Raw genomic sequence first — 21,945 nt, 5'->3', positions numbered from 1 at the left:
CTGTTTTATGCTATGTGCACATCATTGGAGGGGTGGGGGAAGGGTTATTATCTTTTTTTATGTACAGAACATTCACAGTGTTCCTCATGAGAAAGCATCTATTATGGATATTGTGGGGGTCTTTTGTTTCCAGCTTTTAATGACTCATGCAAAGAGCAAGAGCACAGCTAAAATCTGACAATCTAAAGGAAAATGAGAGCAAGAGAGAATGGGGAGGAAGCAGTTTTTCTGCTTCACCTTCTTTTTAAAGAATTTAAAATTACATCCTTTGGGTCAGTCATGCTCAAAGTATTCCACACCCATTTCCCTCCCTGCCCCACTCCCACCCCCACCCCCGCCCGGCCCCCCTTACAGGAGACACTGAGAGACTTCTCAATGGAGTCGTGGTAGGACTGAAATGGACAAGAATCTACTTGCCTTCACACCTGTTTGATAAAACACCTTCCTATTGGGATAGAAATTCAATGTGTGTTCTCTGGCCTCTTAAAATGTAAGTGTTGTCAGAGATCTAGTCATCTCTTTTGCAGTCAAAGAAAAAGCCGAAGAGAAGGAAAAAACAGAAAAAGCCCCAATATTCCTGCTGATGAAAGTGAAATGCCATAGAAAAAATTATGAGATGCTTCCTTCCCCAAACCTGACCTTTTGGATGAAAACCATGAGCTATTTGGAACTAACAAACCAACTGTCCTGGATGGGGAGTGTTTGCTTTTTTAACACCTTTGAGTTTCTTCTCACCTAACACAGACACACAGCTGTCACTAATGTTAATGGAAGTTATATATGCATAGAAAGGATAACAGAACCCTTCTCTTAACATAATATTAAAGTCAAAAGGACATATTGTTCTTTTTCTTTTTCTTGATCTTTCAATCCTTTTCTACAGCCACTGTCACCAGCAAACTGCAAACACACAGAATAGAACCTTCAGTATTGCTGAAGTTCCCTGAATTTTACATACTATTGCATTATAGATTAAAGCCCACAACTCTGGGACTGGCATATTCTTACCAGCTGAACCATAATATACATAGCAGGATTTTAATGGGCAAGAGAATTCCAAAACCTCACAGTGTCTGTACTTATTGTGTTTCAAATGCAACAAGGGCCTGATTCTCCCAAATGCTTTATACTGCACCACCACCACCACAAAGCTGCCTTAAAGCTACTGGATGATTCCCCCAGCAACTGGAAATCCTTGGATGGCACAGAGCTGCCATAGCATCTCCTACACCATCCATAGGCTGATCTGTGGGTGCTGGAGCGGCCCACTGGGGCACTAGGCAGCTGGTGTAAATTACAGCAAACTCCATGTTGCTCCAGCTCAGTCCTGGGGACTGGACTGCCATCAGAACAGCCCCTCAGCTTCAGCTTAGCATATAGGCTGGGGATTTTGGGTCTGATCCTTTTCTTTGTCAAATATTGGTGTAAATCAGAAGTAAGTAGAGCTACACTCTTCTAAAACTGGTGAATAAGGAGAATCAGGCCTAAGCTCTTATTTTTTTGCTAAATTACCTATGTGTATTGACCAGAATCTAAGAAAAGGGACAATTTAATGTTATTGCATGGTCAATAAAATTGACTCAATCAAATATGAGTCACTACAATACAACTATTGTGTTCCCTGCGAGTCCACCCTGAATGGTGTAACTATAGAAAAACAGATCAGTTAAATATTACAGAGGGAAGTGTGAGGTACAGGAGGACGTTAACAGAACAATGAATTGTGTGCATTCACTGGGGAGAACAACAGAATACTTTTTATGAGCTGGTATTATGAAAGTCGTGGGGCTTCTATCAGCAGTGGCAGTGAACCTCTGAGGTTGCCTTCAGGGAGTCTCACAGATGGAGCGCCAATTTGTTCCTTCTCACTGCTTCGATGCTGGATGTTGTTGACTTGTGCTCTCAATGCTGCCAATTGTGTTAGCAGCCAGACATGATAGGAAGAAAGCATGTTAGGCTGGACAGGAGATCTTCTGTAGCAAGAGATTTTTACATGTAAAAGTCAATCAAATTCCATGGAAGCTCCTGACCAGATTACTACTTCAACAATGTGTGTAGGTGCTGTATTTAGAGAAATATTTTGTGGTCTGGGACTTTTTTTATTTTTGCGCTTTCCTGCTGAATTCTTTTCTTTTTATTAATTTGCGTTACTTTTCTGGAAATATCTGAGCTGCACTTTGTTGCTTGCCTTTTGTTTTTCAGCTGTAATCCTAGGTTAATTAACCTTTACTGTTGCTGGTAATTAGCAGGCATTTGGAATATAAAGGAAGACATTTCTCAGCATTCATAATTTCCATTTTAATTCAGCTCTAGAGATGCTGTGCATACTTTGAATACTTTTATTTGCTATCTCCTTTTACCTCTGGTAACCCTGTACTTGTACTTTAGTTTAAGGCCAAATTACCAAAGGAGATGGCAGCACATGCCCAGGTATCCACCATAGTAATAAAATCCATATTTGTGTACATTATTAGTTTTTTGTACACAGTTAGTCTAATCAAATCACTGTCTGCACACACAACTGCAGAGGTTCCCAGGTATTACAGGTGCATGTGAATTTTTGCAGGTGCACCCATTCACTGCACTATCCCTTGAAAATCCAGTCCCAATCATTGTTTTGGAAAACTGAGTGTCTTAGTAGAAATAGTATAAATAAACTTTTCAAACACTTTAGGTACACAATTGCATGTGCAATTTTATTTGTAATTTCCAGTGTAAACTCTGATTGAAAGCACACATTTTCATGCAAATTGTGCATGCTTTACATTTACAATCATGATAATCGTCTGTGCCAATTAGATACACAATTGGGCATGTTTCAGAGTAGCAGCCGTGTTAGTCTGTATTCGCAAAAAGAAAAGGAGTACTTGTGGCACCTTAGAGACTAACTGATTTATTTGAGCATAAGCTTTCGTGAGCTACAGCTCACTTGCACCTAGCCTACTGGATAAGTCCTAGGATACTAAAATTTCCACTATCATGGAGGGCTGCACAACCAAACTTCAAACAATAATTCAGATGTAAATGGCTGTCTAAAAATGATATAATAATTACTACTTTGAAATTCTATAACACCTTTTCGCAAAGGGTCTGAAAACTCTGTATGCACATCAGCAATTTAAAACTTGCAGCACTGCTGTGAAGTAGGCTAAGTATTATCAACAATTCAAATGAGGATATAAACCACCTGTAGGTTCAAGAGACATGCCCAATATCAGATTAAATCGATGCCAGTCCTGACTCCTCAATCATATAATTTGACAATGCTTTCTCCCCTTGCCCTTCACCCCCCACCTCCAACTTGGAATTAGAACCTACAGGTCCCAAAGAAGTTATTGCTCATTATGAGGGCAAAAATTCAGAAGACCTCTTAAAACAGGCTCACTCCTGAACACTGAGACTTGCCAATATAAATATATGCATCCACAAATAATATAGGCATCTTATTGGAGCCCAGATGAACATTTGGCTTTCTGAGTATGAGAGAGAGAATGAACGTGTGTGTGTGTGTGTGTTTGTATTGCAATCTTATACATTTAAAATTATTAAAATAAATTAATAATTTTGAAAAAGGATACATTCAAAATTAAATTCAACTCCCTGCTTGAGGTTTCAACTTACAGCATTTTTTAAAAAAATGGTTCATTTAAAGGCCTCTAAAAATATGCTTATGTCAGGATAAGCTTAACATATAGAAGTAGCAGAGGACACTGGGACAAGAACATATCAATTTCTATGAAATTTTAATGTGTATGTACAGTAGAATGAGGGGTTTTTAAAAATTGAAGTAGGATTCAATGCTTTGTAGCACCAGGCTAATAAATTAATAATACCGTATCCCCAGTGGTCTGCCTGCTTGGCTCAGGGCCCACTCAGTGGAAATTAATGTTTCTATTACTTGTAATCATCATTATAGGGAAATACCTGCATTTCAGATTTGACTTCTCAGGCATCTCTGTTGCTAATGGGCATGCAAAATAGCTTGTTAAGACACACAGAGCTGACTTTGTTATTACAAGATGTTGTAAGGATACGTCTAGTGTTTTGGAAGTGAGAACTCATTGCTAGAGGCATGTGAATCTGAAATATTCAATCTAATTTTGTTGGGGGAGGGGTGGAGAGGGTTGATTTTAATATGGACTCCCCTTCCCTCCACCAGAGTTCAACCTTTGAAATAGATTTTACTTGAACAAAATTAACAAATAGAGTACTTTCTCTTGTGGGATTATCATTTAAAGAACATTATTATTTAATATGCAGCCTTTCATGTTGTCCATTACTCCGTTTGAATCCTGAAATGGAACACAGAATGTGCTGCGATGCTTGGTTTTAGAACACTGCAAGACCCCAGCATAAAACCCTATATGTCTGGTTAGCTTTATCAAAGTACATTGTTTGTTCCATATTTCCTTTGATGTGCAGCTTCCTTAAGGCTTTTGAAAAGAATTATACCTCTTCAAAGCCCTTTGGAAAAAAACCAGCTGCGAAGTACCCATAAAGTGGTCTGCTTTCATGAGCATGAGCCAGCCACTACGCCTGTCCCATGGAGCTCTTTGTGTGTTTCTGATGGAAGGAGATCACGATTTATTTCTGTTTGTCTCCTTTCCCCTGTTTTCCATAAAGTCACTGAGGATTGCATGTATTTATTACTGTTTCTGTGTTTGCTCCCAAATCAATGCACAGCTGGTATTCTTGTTGCTGTCATTTTATTATTATTGTAATTACTCATTGTTTCTTAAGTGTTGACAGTGTGCTTGTATCAGTACAAAAACATAACCAAAGTCATTATCCCTGCTCTAGGGATATTCTTAATTGGCACACAAGGACAGTCAGAGAAATGTCCTCAGAATGCTCTAGCTAATTTAACTTAAGACTCTATTTACAATAGTTCTAAAAGGTTATTTTAAGGTGTATGTAACAGAACGTCTGATGTATCTGTTGTCCTATGTCAGTGTCAACTCAGATTACATTCATCTAGTACAACCATCTACCTAGTTACCTGTCTGACTCTCAGCACAGGGCAGTGTCCCAGGGTCTAAGCTCGCAACACGTAAGTTAATAGGAGTTTTGCCATTGACTTAAATGGGAGAAAGACTGTGTCCTGAGACCTCTACGTACCTTCTTCCTGAGGTATGCTTTGCTGGCTGACGCTAATGTGTACGTCCTTTGTTTTGCATAGCACTGGGGTAGCTTTTATTTTACAGCTGTAAGCTACCTGGGGCAGCTCCCATATTTTTCTTAAACATTTGTACAATGCTAACACAGTGAGGCTGAGGTCCTGACGGCTACTGCAGTACAAATAGCACATAACAGTAGCAACCATCGTTTGAATACTAGCCCTGTTTACTGACACATGGAAGCCATAAGTTCAATTCCTAGTACTGGCCTTTCACACCCCAGAGGGGCAAGTGGTTCAGAGACACGGGGACCAAATTCTACTTTCATGTCCAGGTGCCCTATTATGCTGCTTCAAAGCAATCTGAAAAAATCAACTGTAACATACCAACATCAGGGTTTGTTTTCATGGGTTTCTCTGTGTTTCTGATGGAGGACAATCAAGATTTACTGCCAGGTTTAGAGTCTATGTGCTTTGGTAGAACCCTCACTGACGATTACGTACGTGTATTACTGTCTCCCTATAATGAATGTAACTGACAGCAGAATTTGGCCGAGAGCATTCAGGTGCCAGCTGGGGTTAACAGAACTTTTTGCATTGCTCTTAGTGACCCCGCACTGAGACCTTAAGCACTGGCACTGAGGCGCTCTGAAGGGAGTCTCAGTTACCCTCACTTACCCTTGAGGATGGTAGGGAGGATTTAAGACCTCAGTGGTGGCACCAAGTTGAAGCATGGATACATTTATTAAGGGATCTTCTTGGTTTGTCTCAGAAGCAGAGGACCCTGGGTAGGAAAAAAAAGAGACAAGGTTACAATTCCCATGTAAGAAAGCCTCAGACATATGCAAACAAGGGTTGGTAAATGCTACAAAAAGCCACTGTACTGAAGTTGCTCGAACACAGGCTCATCAGGAGAAGCTGCATACTGATGATCCCGCACCATTACAGCCAATGGACTCTGTGCCGCATGCCATCCAGATACACATTGGAGCCTTCACAAAAGCAGAGAGCTCGTCGTTAGTCTCATTCCCTTAGTGGACAGGAAAGGAGATGATGTTTGTGCCTGGGAGCAGAGAGCTCCCCAGAGGCACTTTGCTTTGTTGCTGTATTTAACTCTCCTTCCATAAATTCATCTGCTTGGTTGTGCAGCAAAATTGAAATTTGTTTATGCTCATTCCAAGCAGTGATGAAAACCATATAAAATTACACAAAGGAGATTGGACTGAAAGCTTTTATTGGTTAGACATGCTCTCTCCTCCTGAGAGTTTCATGTGATATAACTACAGTAGTGACACTGGTGACTTGTCAAAACTCAACAGTTGCTTTCGATAACAGAATAAGTATTTGCAGTTATAATAACCTCACCCTGAATACTGCAGGTTCTGTTTCCCATTGCAAACACAGGGGAACACGAGGGAATGTCACCAATACTTGGACTCTTTATTTAAGGTTAGTTAACTGGCACCTTGTTATGGCTATGCCTGAAGACTTATGTCATACACATCAGAATTTGTAATACTGTCAACATAACAATTTACAATCAAGTGGTTAAGTAACTGCTACAGTTTTTACTTGGTCACAAACATCTACAAAATAAAGGATGCTGGTTTGGGCCAGTTCCTAACCAGCATTCTACATTGAATTTAGAACTATTCATTACAGGATTCTTGAAATATGATGTGATCTTTGCAGCAGTTCACATATTGCTAGGCATCAAACACATAACTAGCCCCAAAAGAGGATTTTCCCTAAAAAAGTAACATGAATATTAAATGTTTTTAGAAAAACTTTTTTCCATTTATTTTAAACATAAACTTTTAAAAATACAGAGGACCACAGTAATAGTCACTGATGAGTTTGCTGATTTGCCTTAAATTGTGGATAATTGTTGAATAAGAAACTCTGATGATGTTTTATGAAGCGAGAAATTAATAACAACTAAGGCCCTGATCCTGCAACAAACTCCTGAAGGGAAGACACCAAATAAAAGCCAATAGGGCTTTGTTTAGGTGCAGACCTCCATTCTCACAGAGCTCAATGCAGATCAAAGCCAAAAAGAGAAGAAGATAAATGCATTTTGTCAGACTCCCCCGCCATTCCACAAAACAACAATACTTAATACAAGGCATTACATTGGCTTGTAAATAAAGTGCTGAATGGCAATCTATTTAATTGCCATGTGTTGACAAGTAAGTCATTTCGCACTTTTGTTTTCCAGTTAGATGATCTGGAATGGCAAAATTTAGAAGCCAATAATATTTTAGCAAACTTAACTATGGGAAGTCCTAAGGAGTCATTAATGGCATTTTGAATGATCCTTTTCAGTAGACTTGCTACATTCTATTCTCATGTGGCCTTCAAATTGTGCTAGAACTATAGACAGATGAAGGTCCCTTATTCTGGAAAGCATCCCTGTTCAGCAAGAGGGCTTAAGCAGGTCATGGGGACTTAAGCACATATTTAAAAGTTAAGCATGGGTTTAAGTGCTTTTCTGAATTGAGGCCTATGTGGAGAAAGGCATTCAGTAAGGAAAATCTGCCTGTAACATACAGCTATTGGGCTTCCTTTTCTAAAATACTGCATCATCATTCCCTGCTGATGTTAAAACTCGTCTGTTATCCATCATGCGGATGGTACATGTTCCCCCCAGCACAACAAAATGACAATGTTCAAAATATTGGCCCGAAAAAGGCTCTGTAATTTAAGGCTTTTTACTCTTCTGCTTCATAAATTGCTGTTATTTTCTGCTAGTTAAATAAGTGTAATTCAAGATATACTCTTTTCTCTAGCTGAGTAAAAATGACAGGGATTCTTCGTTTACTTTTTGGAAAAAGGTTCCGTCTTTCTCCCCCTCCCCCACCATGATGATAATCTTTTTTCCTTGGCTTTCAGAAAAGAAACAAACTATTCAGTGTCAGGTTAGACTCAGCTGCCATCAGAGCAGTAATCATGCTGGTCTAGAAAGAGACTGCTTATATGCATTTCCTGGTATGGTACTGTGTGCCACACATAGGCATCTAAGGGAAGCATTGGTTAAATACGTTTGACATCCAGGGATGAAACTCTTTCCTGGGGCTGGGACTGGAGAAGTGGAATTGTGTACAGACCATTTGAGTAAAATTTCCCTTGATAGACAGAATCAGCTTGTATTACTGTCTCTTTTTCTGCTTCCTAGTCTGTTCAGGTAAGAGCTGTTCAGAGGCTGGAAAATTAGCCACCAGCCCTTCATCTTTCTCAGCATCTTTCTCAAGAGCAGTTACTTTCTTGGCTGTTCTCTCTGCTTGGCTGATGGGTGACATAGAAGCTAAGGATTACGGAACTTTGCCATTCTCCTCTTGTTAATTTATCATTTCCTTGTATGGCGAGTAGCACTTTATCTCCATTTCAGGACCACGATTATATCTATGTAGTTGTTTCTTCCCACTAATTGTAAAAGAAACGCAAGCACCCTCTTGTGTAGTGGTTGTGAGACCTGCATGAGAAACATTTTACATAGCTTAATATTTTGTGAATATTTTCTGTTTTCATTCTTTGTGTTTGAGGGGTCCCTACCATTCCCATAAGAAACATACTGTGCATTTTTGATCAAAAAGCAATCATTAGCACAATAAACTGACATGCACTTGCAAGTTGTTCTAATCTCAGTCATCAGTGGTTGAAATGTTCAAAAGCACCTAAGTGCCTTAGGATCTATGAAAACATTGCACAAACATGCATGGATTTTGGCAACAGCAGCCAAAAGATTGGTCTTGGAATCTCCATTTTCGCAATACAGGCCACCAGGAATTTTCATTCATATTTGAACACAGTCAGGTCAGTGTTTAAGCTTAGGGATATTACAGTTCAATTAGACTTGTGCTTTCAAGCTGATCTGAGCCTCAAGATACTGCCAAGCTAAAGTGTAGAAACTGTGAACTTTACATTAGATGTGACAGCTGAGTATTACCACAGCCCCTTTGGAACCGTGCACTGTCTGAGATACTCTATTTTCTCTCTCTTTTTTTTTTTGAGGGGGCGGGAGGGAGGATAGGGGAAAAGGAGGGCTAGGAGGAGAGCAGTGGGTCATCCTGACTGTTTACTGAGTCCTGAAGAGCATTTCTGAAGATTATTGTAATTGCTGCTTCAGAAAACAAACACTCTCAGACTTGAAGTAATAGGGCAAACTGACAAATCAACCATTTTTAAATTGCCTCACTTCTGGAAGTATTTTCCATGCATGCCCATCTTATTCCGTACACACAGCATTATACAACCTATTTACGGCAGGCCCTCTAGTAAGGGTCTTTATTCAAGTGGAAGAATTGGTCCTAGCAGAAAGAATTTCAACAGGAAAAGGAGTACTTGTGGCACCTTAGAGACTAACCAATTTATTTGAGCATGAGCTTTCGTGAGCTACAGCTCACTTCATCGGATGCAATGTAGCTCACGAAAGCTCATGCTCAAATAAATTGGTTAGTCTCTAAGGTGCCACAAGTACTCCTTTTCTTTTTGTGAATACAGACTAACACGGCTGTTACTCTGAAACCTGAATTTCAACAGGGTTTACATACAACCAAATGCAGGAGTATCAGAGGGCCCCTGTGAAGGGATCAGCCACCTCCTAAGCATTCATTTGTGACCTAAGATTACTGCAGGTGGTCTGCCTCAGTTCTCCACTTCTCAGGGCTCTCTCAATGAAGCCCTCTCCTCTTTGGGGCTGGATTTATTTAAATAATAAACTCATTCCCAAAAGAACGTTCTCAAATCTCCATCAAGTCCATACTCCCTGTCTTTCTTGCTAAGGGCTCCCAGGCTTTCCCTCTCTGGAACTTTTTCTCTCATACCTACAGGTTCTCTGCTGGAATCCACTTGCTCCCAGCAGCCATTCCCTGCCTTGGCAAGGCTCCACTAAACTCTTTCACTCTAGCTTCACCCTGGTTCTCTTCCCCCACACCCCAGCTACTCTTTACAGGGGAATCAGCACCTCCATCCCCAGCTAGATCTACTGATTAAACCCCACACCCATCCCAGGTGTGGCAGCCAGGGCTAATTGGAACAGGGCTCACTGGCTCTGGCCCCTGAAGGGGCCCAGCACCTCATTACACCCACAAAGGGTCACATTCTATTCTAGATTAGATGGGTGCATTCCCACTAGAAGGAGAGTCTAATTGGTCTATTATATCCATTTTCATGCACCTTTTTCAATCATTGCTCTATTTTATCGTGTGTCTTATTTTTGCACTCAAATATTTCCACTATCTCCAAGGCCTGGTGTCCTCTAAGAAGACATGAGATCTAAAATATGCACCAACGATGCTTGATTTATGCACATTTATGTATATAAATTGGCAACAGAGGCAGGGGAGTTGTGGCACAGGAGGGCCCAGTAGAGTAGAGAATAAGGATGGTCAATTTTGACGTCCGGCAGGCAGGCACATTTTTATAGCAGGTGCAGCAACAGCGTAGTGGTGAAGTGGTGCAGCACAAATAGGGAACTGAGAAAAGAAGGGAATTGTGCCGTAAAGTGCATGGGCACAAAATTGCACAGAAGAAAGGTCCTTGGTTATCGCTCTGATTTACAGGTTTGGATTGAATATAAAATTGAGAGCTGACCATATGTCTGGCAGACATTGGTTCCCATTGGCAGAATGAGAAAGGCAACACTAGACAGATGGGTTTCTGGGTGATGAATTTTGTTCCCTTTTTCAAGGAAAATAAGACAAAAATCATTTTAATAACAACTCCACTCCCAATTTGCTATTGAGCGTGGGACTTTTAGATTAAAGGTCACCCTCTTCTGTAAGATGCACGTGGTATCATGAATAAACATCTCTGCAGTAGTTTGGAGAGACCCTTTATGAAGGTAACACAGGATATGTACATACTGCAGTTACAATCCCATGGCTGGCCCATGCCAGCTGGCTGGGGCTCACAGGGCTCGGGCTATGGGGCTGTTTAATTCCAGGGTAGACATCCGGGTTCAGGCAGGAGGGGAGAGATCCCAGCGCTCGGGCTGCAGCCTGAGCCAGAATGTGTACACCTCAATTAAACAGTCCTGCAGCCTGAGCCCCGTGAGCCCGAGCCCGGTGGCACAGGCCAGCCGTGGGTATCTAATTGCAGCGTAGACATACCCACAGTAAGAAGGGAATGCTGCTTAGGGGCTGCAGATTCCCTTATGGGGCCACACATGCACCATTGCAGCAGCAGTGGTCCCTGACTACTGCTGGCTCTGCCAGTGCAGCTATTACAATACCCAGTCTCCCATAGCACCCAGTTATCTGCTCCACTTTCTTCATCACTAGGAAGGCAGGGAACTGAACCACCCAGTGTAGGCCCTGGCATTAAGAAAGCTTCTCTGGCAACACTCCTCCCACCTCTTTTTTTTTTTTAATTTATTTTTGTAATAAAGGTATCCATTTAATGGTTTCTGGTACAAACAGGGTGATAGTGCATTATGGGAATTAATGCTAACCTCAAGTCCTTAGTCATGGAGTGCCAGGAGGACAGGTTTTTGAGGGGAAGCTGCATACGGAGTCTGTAATGCCTGTGTGGCATGGAATCCTCTTTGGGGAAACCCCATAGGGCAGGGGGGCGGAGCTGGCAGTGGTTGTCCTACAGTGTAGTCTCCAGTCCTCTATTCCACAAGGTGGGTATGAGGGGAGCAGCAAGCCATGCCAGTCTGTTAAGCTATTTGTTTTTTCTCCTGGGAACCACAGCTCTGGCTGGCCAGATTCTTGCTGGGTGGTGCAGTACATGTAAATGCTTCACCTGTCAAAACAAGGCATTGCACATGTGGAGATAACTGAATTAGCCTTGATTATATAATGATCCTTCAGCGGTTTCATTTTCTTTCTGTCAGTAGGTTTCCTTCTTCTCCAGGTAAAGGAGAGGAAACCAAATTTTGGATTCCTTTACACCAGAGGTAATCAATTATTTTTTGTCAAAAATTTCTTGGTCAAGGTATAGTCAGGGTCCAGACTCCAGAGAAAATTCTAAAAAAATAATGACAATAAGTAAATAAAAAGATTTCGGAGTCCTTTCAAAAGCATCTGACGATCCGGATTTGGCCCACAGTCTGCCTATCGAGTACCCCTACTTTACGCAAACATTGTAAAACTTATTTTGTTAATGAACCACTAGTGTCAGACCATGCATTATAAATGATAAGAAGTGTTACTGGGACTTGACACGCTGATTCAAAAGGAATGAAAAGTTCCCGATTAATTTCTTTGCACCTCTGCGCCTACTAAAGTAATGCTGTTAAGTGATATGTCAACTTCCTGAAGGAATGTTTTCTGAAAGAAATCACAAGCCTCAAATATATATAGTATATTTATGTCACTGAGATTTAGCTCGAGTTGCCACTCACATATTCTCTTTTCTTTGATGAGAGTAATCTGTTCCTTCGTTATTTCAGCTAAAGCAGTTTTTGAAATTCAAATACTTTGAAGGGAAGCTCAGCATGACAGAATGGAAATAAACTTTCCTGACAAGAGCAGCCCCCTCCCATCAGCCACAGGTTTTTTCCCCTCTCCTTCAGTTCAAAAATAAGAATAAGGAGGAAATCCTTAATTTAGTACAGTAAAGATGGGTGGAAATTTTCAAATAGGGATAGGTGGAAAAATTAGATTTTGGTCCAAGGTAGCTTTGGTAGCCCCACCTCAGAGGTAGAGCTGGGAAAATAAAAAAGAAAATCGGGTTGTTTGGTGGTTTTTGGGTTTTTTTCTCTCTCTCTGGGAGTTCAAGGGGCGGGGGGGAAATATTCCACGAGAACCAAAACTGAAAATTCCAATTTTTTTTTGGCAAATCTTAAAAAGTTGACAAAAACAACCTTTTGGTTTAAACAAAATGTTTTATTCAATCTGAAATGACCCATTTCATTTCTAGTTCTAGGCAATTTTAAAATAAAAGCAAAGGAAATGGCTGCAGGAGGAGGAGCTGCTGCTGGAGTCACCTCCCTTATAACTTTCAGCCCGTTGGTTAGGACATTTACTTGACATGGGGAGACCCAGGTTTAATGGGAGAGATTGAGAGCGCCCTGCGCTAGACTGCCCCATAGTGCCGTGGGTTAGGGCACTCTCCTACTACATCAGACAGAGGAGCAATTGAACTTGGGTCTCCGATACCCCAGATGGGTGCCCTAACCACTGGGCTAAAAGTCAAGGGCAGTAGCTCCTGTCCCAGTCATTTTCAGAAAGGTGCCCCAGCCCCAAGAAATGTTTTGGGTCAGAATGATTTGGCAAATGAACATCAAATGTGCAAATAGTTTCAGGTCAGCCAAACCCAGTAAATCAACTATTTGTTGAAAATATTTCACCCAGCTTTACTCAGGAGACTTGCTAACAAGTAGCAAGGCAAGGAGTCCTGGTAACTCCTAGCACTTACCTCAAGGGAGGTGTGGAATGCTAGACTGATCAGCAGCCAGGCAGCAAGGCTGGGAATCGGGTGGTGTGGCCAGAGATAAAGCTTGTTCTGAGTGGGGGCTGAGGGCTATTTTGTGCATGATGTTCATGGAAGCATCAGTTCTCCCCTGTCATTCAGCTACTCTTCTTGGGCTTTTCCCCCACCTTCATGTACCTTCATGAAATTGAAGGGTGCACAGCTTTGCGAGGCCAGACTCATCTCTGAGGTAACTCCATGAATGGAGAGTTTACCCCAGGGATGAATTTGGCCCATAGTTTGTCTGTTTTTATTATTATTTTAAAGAGGCTGAGCTCTGGGGTAAGAGAGAGTCTGAGATGGGAAATCTTGAACAGAGGATACGTTAAATGGAAGCAGCAACAGAATAGGAGAAGTAACAGCACTTACACCTACCTGCCAGCCAACACATATACCCTGCCCACTGATATGACAAAATTTAAGATGTAGTTGATACCTGAATTTGGATCTTGATGCAGCTATCTGCTGTTCCCTAGTTTGAATATTTTTCTGATGTGCCAAATGGGGTCTGTCAGAGCATCAGCCTACCTCATCCCAGCATTTGATTATCCAGGCCTCAGTTTACCATCTTGCTCAACAACGTCTGATACACACCACATGCTGCAAATAAGCACAGTTGGGCAGGAACTGGATTTTCTCCTTCATGGAAAATTTCTGCCCTTTTGAAACATGGTTCCCATTCTGAAACAAAACAGAAAACAAAACAAAACTGAAATTGTCTACCAAACAAAATCCAAAAATAATTCCCGGTTTTGGGTCAATCAAAATGGTTCATTTTGATAAAATCAAAGTGTTTAATTCCAATTTTGACCTTTTTTAAATGTTATATAATAAAATTTTTTTGAAACAAAAGGTCATTTCGAAAAACACCACAAACATTCCATTCCAAAAAGGGCAAAACAGATTATTTACCATAACATTCTGTTCCATTTTTTCCCCCTAAACAAAAAGTCATCAAAACTAACATTTCTGCACAACATTTTGCTTTTGACCAATCAGAATTTTCTGACCATTTACAATTTCTGGAAAATTTACAATCAGACCTTCAAATAAGCTTTCCTGATTTGGGGGCTGGTTAATTGGAACATAAAACAAATAGTTTACCTGGCTGTCGCAGGCACAAATATTTCCTCCCCGATCAGCAGGGTTCAAAATCTTTCAGGCCTACCGGCTTAGTCCTTCCTGTTCCTGGGACACCAAGTTCAGTTCATAGGTTCCTTCTCTCATCTCTACCATCAGCTGGCTCTCCCCCAGCCGAGCACAGTCCTCACCCCACACCCAGACCACTTCCCAGCATTCCCTGCCCCCTACAGGTCATTCCCACTGGTTGGGAAGCAACTCCTCTTATAATTGTACTACTGCTGTCATATGACTCTTGAACACCCGATTCATGCACCATTCCTAGTCAGCTGTGGACATTAACCCTTTACAGGCCCAGTTTTCCCTGAGACGGGATCCTCCTTAGCATTATTTTTAGTTCGACACTGAGACTTCAGTGCTGATAAAGAGGACCCTACCAGTAACAATGGAAAGCTATGTCTGTATCAGAAGCCTAGGGTCATTAAAATTCTTCCCGCAGTGTCTTTGGCCCAAGGGTCAGCTCATTTCAGAGGGAACCTCCTCTTCCATTTTTAACTCTGTGGCTGAGGTGCAAACACAGATGCAACGACAATAAAGGAGAGAGATCCCAGAGCTGCATTACAAACAGATTCATCAGAAAGCAGAGCATGCCTTGCCTCACAAATTTGCCTGCAGTTTTTGTCTGTTGCGTTATTTTTCAACTGTTTTCAGGTTGCAGATTTTCAGGGGTTCCTCTTGCAGTGATGCAGAGATTTGTTCAGGCATGACTCCGCTTATCATGAATGGAAGTTACCTAAATGCCCAACAAGTTGACAGACTCTAGACCCCTGGGCAATTGCATAAACTCCACAGGGTGACTTCCCTGTGGTCACTTTGAATATTCACAACAGTACTTTCAAGGGCTCTTACAGCTCCTCTCTGCAGCAAGGCTGGCATATCTCAGCTCTGGTTCCTGATGTGCCTACCGGCCATACAGATTCCACACTGCGAATTACAGCAGTTGCTGTAATCAGCAGTCTGGGCATCAAACTATAGTTTCTTTGGCTCAGTAGGAAAAATCCAAAAATGTAAGAGCCAACCTGCAGAACCCAGACACTCTCACAATTTAGTTAACACCTGAGACAATAAAAATTGCAGGATGTCTACGTTGAGAAATAGCCAGTCCTCACCTTCTCTAAGTGGAGATGTCCCCCAAGCAGAGCAGCTGGACATCTCACCAGGAAATCCCACAGGATTGTGGATGGGCAGGAATAAGAGTTTATTTGCTTCAACCCCAGCCAACAAGATTTTAAATGACAAAGGAATAAGACAAGGGGGGACCTACTCTATTGGATCTGATTTGCAGAGGTGCTGAGCACCTCCAACACCAGCTGAAGTCAAGCGGAACTGCAGGCACTTAGCACCTCTGGAATATCAGGCCCCAGCGAAAACAACGAGGAGTCCTTGTGGCACCTTAGAGACTAACAAATGTATTTAGGCATAAGCTTTCGTGGGCTAGAACCCACTTCATCAGATGCATGGACTCCTTGTAGTTTTTGCTGATACAGACTAACACAGCTATCACTCTGAAACCAGGCCCCAGTAGTTCTCTCTTAATTCAACTAACATAATTGTTCTGATCTGATCTCCCATTAGAAGCTTTTTTCTTCAAAATGGCTTTCTCCCCTCTTGCCTGGTTTATTCTGTGACACCACTGGTCACAGAATCCCTTCCATGGCTTTGAGTTGACATATCCTGGATCTTGGACTGCTGCCACTGACGACTGAACATGTAGGAAGGGCAGGCTGATTAACAAAGCCCAAATCTCTACTGTACTTAACAAAGCACCAATCGCCATTGCACCTTCCTCTGAAGTATTTGGCACAGACCACTTGCCGTGACAGGATACTGGCCTGAGATGACCATTGGCCCGATCTAGTCTGAAAATGTCTATTTTCCTCACAAGCACACTCACTATGTACCACACATATATAAAGGATAAATGACAGTGAAAGGTGTGAAAGTTTACTGATGGGATAACCACCGAACAGTCCAAGCAGCAACTGTGTTCATTTTAAACCATTCTGGATTGTGGTACCTTCATTAACAGAGTTCTGGAAATCAAATCGTAACAGCCTTCTCCAGTCCATGTTTCTGGTGCAAGTGTATCATTTCCAGAATCCAGAAGCACCACTGTTGGGACCATTACTTCTGGGAGTGGTGTCAAAGGGCCATGTGCTGGCCACAGAGAAGCTGCCAGGTGTCTCTAGGTGGAGGGTTGCAGATTTGACTGTCTTGCCTAGTTGTGACTTGCAGAACAGCAACCAGCCCCACCTGTGTTAAGTCCCTGCTATGGGCTAAGCTTGTGCTTACATGCCCTTGTGTAAAGGTTCTCTCATGTCCTTCCACACTGGAATGCTCTTCAAGCTGTTGCTCGTAGTCACCTTTCCTGATGATGAGAATCTGATCTGGCTTCCAGTTGTTTACATTTCCTGTGCATCTTTTACATAATCATGCAGACCAGCCCCAGGCAATCAGACTCAAAAAAAGAGAAATAACCACATTATATTTAACATAATTAAAATATTAACTGCAGATCCAAAAATGTGCTGAATGCTTCAGAAAATGGTTGGAGAGTTGGCAAGCCCGGGCAGCTTGCTGGCTGCAGGATCTGGCTGATATTTAGATGTGCGTGCCACTTCAGTAGTCGCTGCAGCATGTGGGAACTGCTTACATTCTGTGCAGTAGTCTTCTTATCTCCCAAATAGCCAACCCACAAAAAAGGATTTGAGTAAAGATGAAGAACCCTGAGGGGTTTCACATGGTTCTTATTGCCAGGAAGACCATTCCCTTGATATGACTTCAGGACATCTGTCTTACATTGTTTCCATTTTTATTTTTCTCCTTCTCAGTCGGACGGTGCAAAACCTGAGAACTGCATACAGTAAGAAAATATTAGGCAATTAAATCAGTTTCCTTAGAACTGTATGTGCCTTGTTACAAATATTTATATCAATAAAGTTAGAAGACATACCAAAGTCTGCAGTGGAGGATTGGTCTTACCCTCCCTAAAATTAGTCTTCCCTTTCAGCCTTCATCCTCTGTGTCCATATTTCAGGGAGTTTTAACTTAAATTTAAAGGACTAAATCTTGAGTCTGGATAAGCGGTGCCCAGTACAGGACCTGAGGGAAGATGCCACCTTTATACCCCCCATTCCTGGTGGACAGGCAGGCTCCAGTGCAACCGCAGCATAATTTTGAGCAGTCTCAAGGCTGCTCTAAATTATGTCAGCTGGAATGGCCTCCTAGGGGCTGCTACATTTTCCCATAAAAGAAAATAAACAATGGAGTTAACTCTCTGCCCTCCCTGCATTGTCAACGTTTCCTCAAATCCAAGGCAAAGTCAAGCTCACAGTACAGACTTCCCTGTCTCAGTTTGTTCTTCGCTTGTTCCTGTTGCTCATCAGTCCTCATCTCCTGCCCTTTTTTGGACCAAACTCTCCAATTCCATTTCACTACTGCACCTTTGCCTTTCCCAGCGCCAGCTGTTTTTTGACAGCAGCCCTCTATATAACTATTGTCTATAACTCTGCTTTTACTTCCCTCCACTAAGCATACTTATTTCTTCTAATTATTCTTCAAAATTAAAATGAACTGAAACTCACCCCATGTGCTGAGCTAAGAACCAGACAATAAGACATAGTTATCCAGTTAACTCAATTCAATACCCTTTGGAGACCTCAAGGTGGTAGAGTGGATGCCTCATTACCCCATCCAAGCTTAACACGTTGTCAAACATAGAACACCTCTTCTTTTCCTTCCTTGCTAGACCCACCTCCTGCTTCTTCATTAGAGAAATATAAGTGGGGTCTGAACACTGGAACTGTTCCTTCTGGCTACCATTAATTAAAACGCCCAAGAGTAACAGGCAAGAGTAAATAGGGACATTGCAAACAACTTTGGAGGAACACCATCAGCTGCACAACTCCTAATAGCTACTGGTGCCCCTTTCTGACAGTCTTTGTAAACTCCTCTTCTGTCGGCTTTGAAGACAATCCCAGGGGAGTAAGTAAACTTTGCTAGAGATGCCCCGAATTTGGGATGAGGTTTATTTCCTAGGCATGCCTTGATTTCCTGGTTTCAGACAAAGATGCTACAGTGATGTTAAGCTAGAGGTGGTCAATGAAACATGTGAGCGATGCTTAAACTACTTTGCAGATGTCTAAATCCTGAATGAAATGTAGTGGGGTGAGCAACCTGTCAAGACACCCTCTAAAATCAGCTGGCTCATCTAATCTCCACTTACATGTTTGAAAAACTCCCAGGACAATGGGAATTGCTTAAGCAGCGGTGCATAAGAATGTAGGCAAGCACAGGGATAGCTTGTTGGAGGTTGCCCTGACCCCCACAGTAGCTTCCATTCTACCAGTGGGGATCTGATTTGCAGCCTTAGGAATGAGAGAGGCTAATTTCATAAATGTTCACATTCCCATTACAATGGCTGTCACGAGGAAGGGCGAAATGCCATTTTCTGCTGCATCTGTTACAGCTTTAAAATCATCATAATAGCAGATCCACGGTGTGTCATTTTCTGTTATCATTGCTGTCTCAATAATAAGGAAAAGTTGCAATGCCTCACAGTTTCATTTTCAGCATACTTCTTATTTTCAAATATATAATTGGGAAAAAAAAAACACAGGCCAGGAGATTCCTGCATTCTAGTGGCAGTTAAAAGGTTGCCATTCTGCAGTTCCCCTCAGGTGCTATGCCCCATTGCTGTTTCCTGGTCTTCATTCAGCATATACTTCCAGACTGAAATTCACAAAGTCTATCTTTTCTAGACAACATAAGAATGGCCATACTGGGTCAGACCAAAGGTCCATCCAGCCCAGTATCCTGTCTTCCGACAGTGGCCAGTGCCAGGTGCCCCAGAAGGAATGAACAGAACACGTAATCATCAAGTGATCCATTCCCTGTTGCATCCATTGTTCAGTTCTGCTAACTAATGTGACAAAGTATTTAACTTTTCTCTGTTTAATAGTTCATCAGTAATATCAATATTTAATACCAATATTTTCTAAATTAAATGAAAGGAGAATGACTTCTTCCCCCCACTGTGTTTAATATTTTTTTCAAAATTATTTCCTGTTTTCTTGGAAATCCCCACCTTTACACTGAGATTTATGTATTTGCACCCTGTCAATTTAAAAAAAACCAACCCATTAAAATACCATATTTAGTTTTCTTCTCCACTATTCACAAAACAAATTATTGTCATTTTAGTTTCCAGAGGCCAATGGCTCAGAAATGTTCATATACTCATTGCTCCACACTGCTCATTTAAATTGTAATGGATTGTTGAAAAAGATATGCAAATCGTTTTATAATTTTCACTCTCATGACATGGCTGGGTGACGGATAGAAGCATCACTCTTGGGAATTAGTGTATGGGTGTCCAAAAACACATCTCAACAGTGCCATCAATATCCTTGTTTATGGAGCTGTGCTATCTTTCATGGTAATGGCTGGCAGAAGCCTGTCATTATTCAGTCTTTATTGTTCCATGCGAAGCTTGGCTATAAACAAAATGAACAGTCATGTGAAGACAAAATATTGAAAATGTCTGAACCAGTTGTCCACCTGAAGCATTATCTGTGTGCTTCTGTGGTTTTGCTGGATGAAACGCCTTCGAATTTTCCCATCTCCCCCAATTTCCTTAAGGAACATATCAGTGTAATAGCTGTTTGTGGTTTTGCTTAAGTACTACATACCAAACAATCTATCCTCATACGTAAATTCTGAGCCAGTTCATAGAAATAGATGTGTTCTATAGTAGTTATGTGATGACAGTTCATTTTCAGGAGAGTATTTTATTAATTAATTATTACTATTATTATTAATTTGCATTAGCATTGCACCTAGGAGCCCCACCCATTGTGCTAGGCGCTATACAAACGCAGAGCACAAAGACAGTCCCTCCCTGTGGTTTGAGCACAGAATTGGGAACCAGGAAGTCCCCTCCTGGGAGCTCATCCTAGCTATGTCACTAACTTCCTCTCTGACTTTCAGCAAGCCTCTTAGACCTAAATATTCCAAAATGGCCAATAGTCTTAGGTACTTAACTTGAGACCACGTGGGCCTGATTCACACAAAAGTGCTGCATACCCAGCATGCCTGCTGAAGTCATTAGGGGCTGCAGCTGCTCAGCACCTGTGAAAGTCAGTCCCAAGGTGTCTCACGTTGGGCACCCAAAAATCAGTGGTCACTTGTACAAATATCTCTTTTCACCTTTCTGTGCCTCGATTTCCACACTGGTAGAATGGAACTAATACTCACCTACCACACAGGCGTGGCGTAAATTAATCAGTTTTTATAAACCACTTTAAAGCTGGAAAGAGCTGTGTAAGTGTTAGGTGTTGTTACAGCAGTTATTATTACTGTCTACCGGCCTCAAGTACATATGTGGCCTTCATTACACTAGCATTTGAGCACTTATTCCACACAATACCCCACGTGAGGTAGAGAAGTGCGATCATCTCCAGAGACAACAAGCACTGAGAGACAGTGACTTGCCCAATGTCACACTGGAAACGTGACAGAGCAGGGAACTGAACCTCTGTCTCGTATGTTACGGGCTAGTGACCCCACCCCTGGGCCATCCTTACTAACTCAGCCTGTGACTAACAATTCTTGTGGGTTGTTAGCACAAGGCTCCTTCCTTTCATTTCACTTCCAATTTGATCCCTTCATAGGCCAAGGCAGAAAGTGAGCTCCCAAGTCCAACATTACATTTAAAGCTACAACGTCCCCCTCTCTCACACAGGGCCACATTCATCCAGTGCTTTTGTTGGAGTAAGAGTCTGGCAGAGGATTCTCTCATTGAGGAAGCATGAGATAGTCTGTTGTGGAGGGAATGGGAGTTACAAAGCCAACACCTCCCTTGGGCTGGGGGAGGGCTGTAGGGAATCATGCCAAAAAGGGAGCATGAATGGCCAAGATGGGAGCATGGTCAGGGCAGACTGGGAATGCACAAATTCTCCTCCACCGGAGCTCAAACTCCATGGACCTAGCCCCCAATGGACTCCTTGAGGGAGGCTGCAATAGAGTCACTCAGATACCAGGTGCTTGGAGTCAGTAGTGATGAGTGAGATACAAAGCCAAGAAAGATCCCCCCGGCAGTACAAAAAGCCTTGCCGGCACATACCTCCCTGCTCAGCATCCATGGATCTGGTCCCCCTACTTTAAGGGCTCCAATGACTTCATTTCCCTGTCTTGCACTACATTGCTTGGTGACTAAACCAAACACTCTTTTAGCTGGAATAACCACCATACTTCCCCCCCGCCCCCCGCCG

The 21,945-nt window shown here is 42.0% G+C and overlaps 1 protein-coding gene and 1 long non-coding RNA gene across 7 annotated transcripts in view; one reads left to right on the top strand and one right to left on the bottom strand.

Moving 5' to 3' along the window:
• PHACTR3 (phosphatase and actin regulator 3) overlaps positions 1-21,945 on the top strand; it is a 156,923-nt gene that overhangs the window by 63,898 nt on the left and 71,080 nt on the right. The window contains exon 1 of one of the 6 annotated variants that reach the window (XM_074969751.1): positions 11,979-12,017. The exons of the other annotated variants lie outside the window; for them this stretch is intronic. The gene's annotated coding sequence lies outside the window, so the exon portion shown is untranslated. Of the gene's footprint in view, positions 1-11,978; positions 12,018-21,945 lie in introns of those variants that run through there. 6 annotated transcript variants of the gene reach the window in all.
• Positions 1,427-14,158, bottom strand: LOC141997392 (uncharacterized). The gene is made up of 3 exons (XR_012641723.1): positions 14,063-14,158; positions 5,795-5,900; positions 1,427-1,973 (listed from the first exon to the last, which is right to left on the bottom strand). It is a non-coding gene; the product is annotated as an uncharacterized LOC141997392 (long non-coding RNA).

This window comes from Natator depressus, chromosome 13, assembly GCF_965152275.1.
Source record: "Natator depressus isolate rNatDep1 chromosome 13, rNatDep2.hap1, whole genome shotgun sequence".
Lineage (NCBI taxonomy): Eukaryota > Metazoa > Chordata > Testudines > Cheloniidae > Natator > Natator depressus.
Note: the sequence above shows the minus strand (reverse complement) of the source record. Positions and strands in the feature narration are given on the sequence as shown.